This window comes from Halichoerus grypus, chromosome 4 (assembly GCF_964656455.1).
Source record: "Halichoerus grypus chromosome 4, mHalGry1.hap1.1, whole genome shotgun sequence".
NCBI lineage: Eukaryota > Metazoa > Chordata > Mammalia > Carnivora > Phocidae > Halichoerus > Halichoerus grypus.
Window position 1 is genome coordinate 146,151,356 of NC_135715.1, and position 8,351 is coordinate 146,159,706.

Below are 8,351 nucleotides of genomic sequence, written 5' to 3' on the forward strand. Positions count from 1 at the left end.
GCGCCCTATCTATTACCTCTTGATGATACCTTTAAACCTGGCTGTTTATGAGATTCTTGACAATGAGTTTCTTTGGGGCTCTCCTGGCAAGAAGTATTTTCCCTTATGTCCTGGCTGATTTTGATTACAGTTTTTTGTCTTATTTTTTTTTCCAATCAAGTGTAATCTGTTTGCTATTTTCCAGAGGTTCCTTAAATGTTTTCATCTATCAGTGGCGTATTTACTTCTTCTATTTTTTGGTGCTGTCGTGTTATTTTATAATTTTCTTTCTCCATTCAAATAGAATTCTTAGAGAAAAGTCAGGTATACATGGTCTGGTCAAGTTTTAAATAAGAAATCCCTATGAGAATCACTTTTGAAATTGCTTGAAATATCATTTCCTTCTGTCTATCATAATATCATCTCTACATAAAGTTTCAATAAATTTGATTTAGAATGAGTGCTGCCAATCTGATTTGCTGAGGAACAGAATGTGTTTCTAGAACAAATTGGTAGAATAGAAAAATAATGCCATAATAAATGTATATCAATAAAATGAAAGTATGAAAGTCATCGTGCTATTTTATTCATTGAGAAGGTTCTGTTCAAGCAAAGCTTGAACATACAAAGAACCTGTCCACAAAGGTGAGAACTTCTGGGTGAATGGTGTAGGAATGCCCATTAATGATAATTTCAACAAACATGCATATATACAATACAAAGGATGAGGATCAGGTGAAAAACATCCCTTTTTCTACCATTTGTTAGCCTATTTTGTTTGTTTTTACTATAAAATGCTCAATGGAAAGGTCAAGTTTATGGGTCAATCACTAAACCGTTCCATGCTGACATTCAGGTAAGCCATCTTCTCTGAGTAATGTACAAAGCATATTTTAAAGGGAGAAGTATTTTATTACTTATCCAGTATTTTTTTAAAAGATTTTATTTATTTATTTGACAGAGAGGGGCACAGCGAGAGAGGGAACACAAGCAGGGGGAGCGGGAGAGGGAGAAGCAGGCTTCCCGCAGAGCAGGGAGCCCGATGTGGGGCTCGATCCCAAGACTCTGAGATCATGACCTGAGCCAAAGGCAGACGTTTAACGACTGAGCCACCCAGGCACCCCTACTTATCCAGTATTGCTTTAAATTATTTTCATTGTAATATTTCTCAATTATGTAGAAATATATAACTATAATGAATTTACTTAGTATTAACATATGAAATAATAAACCAAAAAAATCGAAGTAATATAAATATAATATGGTTGAGAGTGTTCTTCAGCTGTAATCACATTTCTTTGTACAGTATATAAGACACTGATGGCTAACAATGCAATTTCTTCTGAGTTTTCTATATCTATACTACGGTGATGATTTAATTTTTCCACTACTTTTCTCTACTCAAAGCATTGCAGAACCAAAATGATTAGGAAACCATGATTTCTTTTAGCCTTACTCATTTAGAATATATTATTTACATTAAAAATTTCCTCTGTCCTTTTTCCATTTGTATCACCATATATATTTTACCATGTACACTAAAGTGGACCTATACAACTGTAAGACCAATATGACTCTAAATGAAAAAGAACACACCAACACACATTGCTTTTTAACACTTGATTTAAATTGCTTATACAAATGATTCAGAAAATGTTCATGTGAATTTTTTGTATAATTATCTAAACTAACACTACATATTTTGCACCCCCACATATATGCAGATATTATATGTACATATATATAATATATTTTTTTCAAATATGTATTTTCCAAATATAACCTGTGAAACTTGGCAAAGCTTTCTCATTTCTTCTCTAAGTCTTTGGAGAATTGTGGAATGGGTAATCAAAAACAGCTTCCTATCACTCTCTCCTGTGTAATTAGCAAAGTGTAATATTCTAGAATTTTTCTAAAATTTTTCTAAAAAAAAAGAGAATCCTTATTAGCAGTTAAATCTATGGGCATGCAGCAAAAAGAATAATGAAATAATAATCTATAAAACACTTCATGAAGGATGCACAGTTACATATGTTGATAACTGAAATATGGTTCACATTAAAAAGAAACCATCAGAATTACTTCTTTTGCTTTAAAGATGTCAGGTATCACATTAGAATTGTCAAAGATCATTCATTCTATCTTTAGCTAAATGTTATCAATTAAATGTGCCTCACCAGCATAAGATCTTGATTGGTTTGCATTTCAGATGTGTACTGGGACAGCATTAATTTTATGTCATCCAGAGCTATCTATAGTGATAGAATCAGGGGCAATTTTATTTTCTTAATGAGATTCCTCCTAAGAGAGTTGGACAGAATGAGAGACAAGGTAGAAGATTTAACATGGTTATATTTTAAAAAAAGAATACCCCTGGGGGAAATGTTATTCCTTGAAAGGTATAAATTAAAAATAAACAGCAACATTTAACCTACAAAGTATTTCTTCTCTGAAATTAATGCCTGAAATATTGAAGGATGGCACTCCACTCTAGGGTGTATACCTTATACTTTGGTATAAGGATTATTTTGAGCTAAAGGCATCTGAAAAACAGTATAGGTACAAGAGGCGCACGCTGACCTCCCCTTTTCTTCCTGAAAGCAGGAGACAAAAATCCCATGTGAACAGTTCCTTTCCTATTTCAGGAGGGAAGAAACATTCTTACCACCAGAGAGGAGGAGCAGAGACCAAAAGAACTATACAAATAGGCATTATTAAAATAACTCTTCCTTTATTCTCTTCATGCATGTTAGTTACTTTTCCACAGTTGCCTGTCTTTGTTCAACCTAGTATAATGGTTAGGCAAAGCCACTTCTTTGGGTCTTCATTTTTTTATGGGGGATGGTTTCTCATATACATGTAAAAATCTGTGTTTTTTTTCCTTTTCATCGATCATATGTCAATTTACCTCTCAGGCCCAGTCGGAGACCCTAAGAGGGCAGAGGTAATGCTTTGCCTCCCCTAAAACATTAAGACAATTTTAATACAATAGATCAATTAAAAATGATGGGGTTGATTCTCTTTCATTAATTGGGCACTGCACCTGCACTGAGATGACAATTACACATTTTTATTTCATATTAACCAAAATAGTGGCTGGTTTAAAAGTATTTATATGTGTTAGTATATTGTACATATTGCTTAAATCCATATTATCTGTTAATATTTTATTCTTATTAGTCCAGCTTTGAACTCTTGGTGTCGTTTGAAAATTGCAGTAAAACAGTGATAACAATAAATCACAGAATATTCAAAAACATAACTGAAATATTAGGCCGAAGCTATCAAAACACTTCTTATTTATTTGTGACCAAATGGACTTCGGGAATTTTTCATGTTAAATTTTAAAAATAATTTAGCACCTTAAATTTAATATATATAATTACATTAGAGAGATGATAGATGATTGATAAGTAGGTAGGTGGGTAGGTAGATAATAAATAAAAGCATAAGTAGTTCTATGATTACAAGTCATGCTGAAGTTTCAAACCAAACAGGAGCGATTTTTTTCTAATTCTGAATTTTTTCCCACAATTTCTTTGCAGTGTCATTTCCCCTCTTTTTAGTGATTATAGAACTGTTCTTAGCAGTTTTATTGTAGACTGTTTTTCCTTCTGCCCTTGCTTACCTTTTCGTAGATGATATCATCCATTCTGTTGGCTTCAATGATGTCCTCACCGATTTCTCTTCTGAACTTCCATTCTGACCAGTCAATTCCACTGGAGTGTTTTGCCAGAATCTCAAATTCAAATGGGAAACAACTGAAGCTTTTAACTTCCCTTCCGAATTGGTCACTCCCCTAGTGTATAATATCAATGAGATAGTCTACTGTTCAAGCCAGAAACCAGGGTGCTATGCACACAGTCCTCTTCTCCTTCACGGATCATTCAACAAATCCAACCCATCACCAAACCCTACAGTGTTTACCTTTTATATCACTTTTAAATTCATCTACCTCTCCCCTACGGTGACACAGGTGCTATCATTAAAAGCCACTGGGGAAAATTTTACATTGCAGCACCTTCTAATTAGTTTATCAGCCTCTCTTCTTTCTTCCCCAGAATCAATTTCTTTTTCATTGTGAATAAAGAAAACATTTTGCAAAATTTTGACCTTGTCAGAAGCTTAAAATCCCTCAGTGACATTTACTTAGATTAGTATCTAAACTCTTGAACTTAGCTTACAAGACTCTATCCCTGCTGCCTCTCCAGCCACATAATAGGATTTTATTCTCATATCCCAAGCCTGTATCTATTTCCTGTTCCCTAAATTATACCTCTCCTTTCCCCACTCCAACATCATTCAGCCAACTTCTACCTACTCTCCTCTCTTAATCTAATCATCACTTAATCCAAGAGAAACTCCTAGATCCCTAAACCCTAGGGCAGGGGCCCTCCTATAGCCTTGAAGCCTCACAACACTATGCTGTGCAAACATTATTCTCATTTCAGAAATGAGGAGATTGCCTCAGAGCAGGTTAATAACATGCTAAAGCAAAAAAACATCAGAGATACGTTTTAAGGCCAATGTATTAAAGTCTCCTTATTTTAAATGTGCTGTCTCACTAATACAGGTATGTACAAAATAGGATCCATCCACGAGGCTGAAGTATGATCTGCATTTAATTTTTTTCCTTTTTTAGAAAAATTATTTTATTTAAATCCAAGTAATTAACATATAGTGTATTATTAGCTTCAGAGGTAGAGTTCAGGGATTCATCAGCTGCATACAACACCCAGTGCTCATTACATCATGTGCTGTCCTTAATGCCCATCACCCAGTCACCTATCCACCGTCCTCCCCTCCTTCAAACCTGTTTATTTCCTAGGGTTAAGAGCCTCTTATGGTTTGTCTCTCTCTCTGGTTTCATCTTATTTTATTTTTCCTTCCCTTCACCCATGATCCTGTTTTGTTTCTTAAATTCCATATGTGAGTGAAATCATATGATAATTTTCTTTCTCTGATTGACTTATTTCTCTTAGCATAATACCTTCTAGTTTCATCCATGTCATTGCAAATGGTAAGATTTTGTTTTTTTGTTGATGGTGGAGTAATATTCCATTACAATATCTCTATCTATCTATCTCTATCTATCTATCTATCTATCTATCTATCTATCTATCTATCTATCATCTATTTATCTATCATCTATCTATCTATTGCCTGTCTATCTTTCACATCTTCTTTATCCATTCATCTGTCAATGGATATCTGTTCTTCCAATCCATGAGCACGGAATGTTTGTCTATTTCTTTGTGTCTTCCTCAATTGCTTTCATAAGTGTTTTACAGTTTTCAGAGTACAGATCCTTTACCTCTTTGGCTAGGTTTATTCCTAGGTGTCTTATGGTTTTTGATGCAATTGTAAATGGGATCGATTCCTTAGTTTTTCTTTCTTCTGTCTCACTGTTAGTGTATAGAAATGCAACTAATTTCTATGCACTGATTTTATATTCTGCCACTTTGCTGAATCCCTGTATGAGATCTAGCAAGTTTTGGGTGGAGTCTTTTGGGTTTTCTACATAGAGTATCATGTCATCTGGGAAGAGTGAGACTTATCAGAAAGAAAAGAGAAAGGACCCAAATAAATAAAATCATGAATGAAAGAGGAGAGATCACAACCAATACCACAGAAATACAAACAATTATAAGAGAATAGTATGAAAAATTATATGCCATCAAATTGGGCAATCTGGAAGAAATGGATGCATTCCTAGAAAGATAGAAACTACCAAAACTGAAACAAGAAGAAATAAAAAACCTGAACAGACCCATAACCATCAAGGAAATTGAAGCAGTAATCAAAAATCTCCCAACAGAGAAGAGTCCAGGACCAGATGGCTTCCTAGGGGAATTCTACCAAACATTTAACGAAGAATTAAAACCTATTCTTCTGAAGCTGTTTCAAAAAATAGAAATGGAAGGAAAACGTCCAAACTCATTCTATGAGGCCAGCATTACCTTGATCCCAAAACCAGGCAAAGACCCCACCAAAAAGGAGAATTATAGACCAATATCCCTGATAAACATGGACACCAAAATTCTCACCAAATCCTAGCCAATATGATCCAACAGTACATTAAAAGGATTATCCACCACGACCAAGTGGGATTTATCCCTGGGCTGCAAGGGTGGTTCAACATCTGCAAATCACTCAATGTAATACATCACATTAATAAAAGAAAGGACAAGAACCATATGATCCTCTTAATTGATGCAGAAAAAGCATTTGATAAAATACAGCATCCTTTCTTGGTTAAAACTTTCTTCAGTGTAGGGATAGAGGGAACATACCTCAATATCATAAAAGCCATCTATGAAAAACCCACAGCGAATATCAATCTCAACAGGGAAAAACTGAGAGCTTGTCCCCTAAGGTCAGGAACACGACTTGCATTTAATTTAATTTTCAAAACTACTAAGGTAAGAAACTCATTGGGGTATTTAAGAAAATATAGATGATGGTCATCCAAGATAAATCAAGCATTTCTAATGAAAAAAAAATTGACATATGTTAAAATTTATTCCACTCATAAATGTATTTAGCTTTATCACTCACCATCTATCTATACGTCTATCTATCTATCTATCTATCTATCTATCATCTATCTATCATCTATCTATCATCTATCATCATCATCTACCTCAGCTACTACCCTGCAAAGCAATTGCAAAATCCAAATACACATATCAAATTCTCAGAAACAGTCTAGATTTAGTAATCTCTACTATGCTAACACGTAACATTAAAATATCAGCAACATAGACTGACAAATGTTACATATCAACTAAAGGTTACCCTGGATCAACTGTGGGCCTTCTCCTTGTGTCTTTTATCTAGACTCTAGGAGCTCCTGCTTTCCATGTTATATTTTTAGTCCTGAAGAAAAAGAGTAAGAGAACTGGTGGAAACATGCAATGACTCTTAAAACATCTGTTCAGATGTGGTCTGTGTTATATCTGCTCTCAGACATGGATAGATCCAATGTAATTGAGTTGGAACTTCAAGTCACACAACAGTGGGTTAGAATATGTGATACTCTTACTGAAGAAGAGAGTGATACTTTGGAAAAAATATTATTTTTGATAGCTATCTCTGTGATAAGATTATTTATTCTTTTATTTCTGCCTTCCTTCTCATAAGCCTTCACCTAATCCCACTTATTTTTGCACTATTAACTGAGTAGAGGAAATATTGATGAAAATGTTATAGAGTATGCAGCAGATACGTGTTTATTGAACTCCATTACAACATGGAACTTCAAAGATGCCTAAATTACTATTACTTCCCCAAGTTTCATTTTTGTCAGTTTGTCAGTGAAAATTATTTTTGCAACAAGTTTCTATCCATCATTTCTTTGGTGATTTATCTTCAGACTCCTCAGAGGCTCCTCTCTGTTTGACTTTTTTCCCCCTTATATCCTGGAAGCAAAGGAAGTGAAACTTTCATATATTTCCAATTATTAGCCTCCTTTCCCAAGGAAAGACTTTTTTCTTCATAGCGGATCCATTTGCTTCTGATCAGATTGTAATTTATCCCTAATCATTTTAGTTTGACAGTAGGAAGTACTGATGAAATACGCCAATTGAATCTACTCCTAGAGTCATCTCTGCTTAAAGGTACATGGCATGAGTGTGCATGAGGCTGGTAGTTCCCAAGTAGAAAATGCCAATTTATTTCCAAAGAAAGGAAAACAAATAAAAATTGAGAATTACAATCAATCATAAATCATCATTTTTCTCTCTTTGGCAATACCATTTGTTAATATTACATTTTATAAAAAACAGGAATGGGGATGAGAAATAAGGTGATAGATGATAGATGATAGAGATGATAGATAGATAGATAGATGATAGATAGATAGATAAATAGATAGATAGATGATAGAGGATAGATGGATGATAGATAGACAAATAGATGATAATAAATGATAGACACTTAGATAAATATAGATGTTTATCACACAAATTTGTATAAACAAAGCTAATGATGTAATCAGTATTTCCTTATATGTGTTAGAAATTAGAGAGAAGTAATGGAAAAAATCCAAGTTTAATTTTTAATCTTAAAATATTAGTTATGTTCAGTTTTGTTGAAATATGTTTTCAGAGAATCACATATTGACTTGTATATGTAATTCCAATTAGAAATCAGATTGCATGTCATAAATATAAATATCTTAGATATTGTTTGCATTGTCTTTAAGAATCATCAGCACTAAGAACACCTACAAGTTGCAGATGTGAGCTTAACATTACTCATTGTCCATTGTTGTGTTTATAATGAATAACTTATAAGATCTTTTCAGAAGGCTCAAAACATATATCTAATAAATAGCTTATGATTCAGTGCTTTAAGTATTTCCTTCAAGC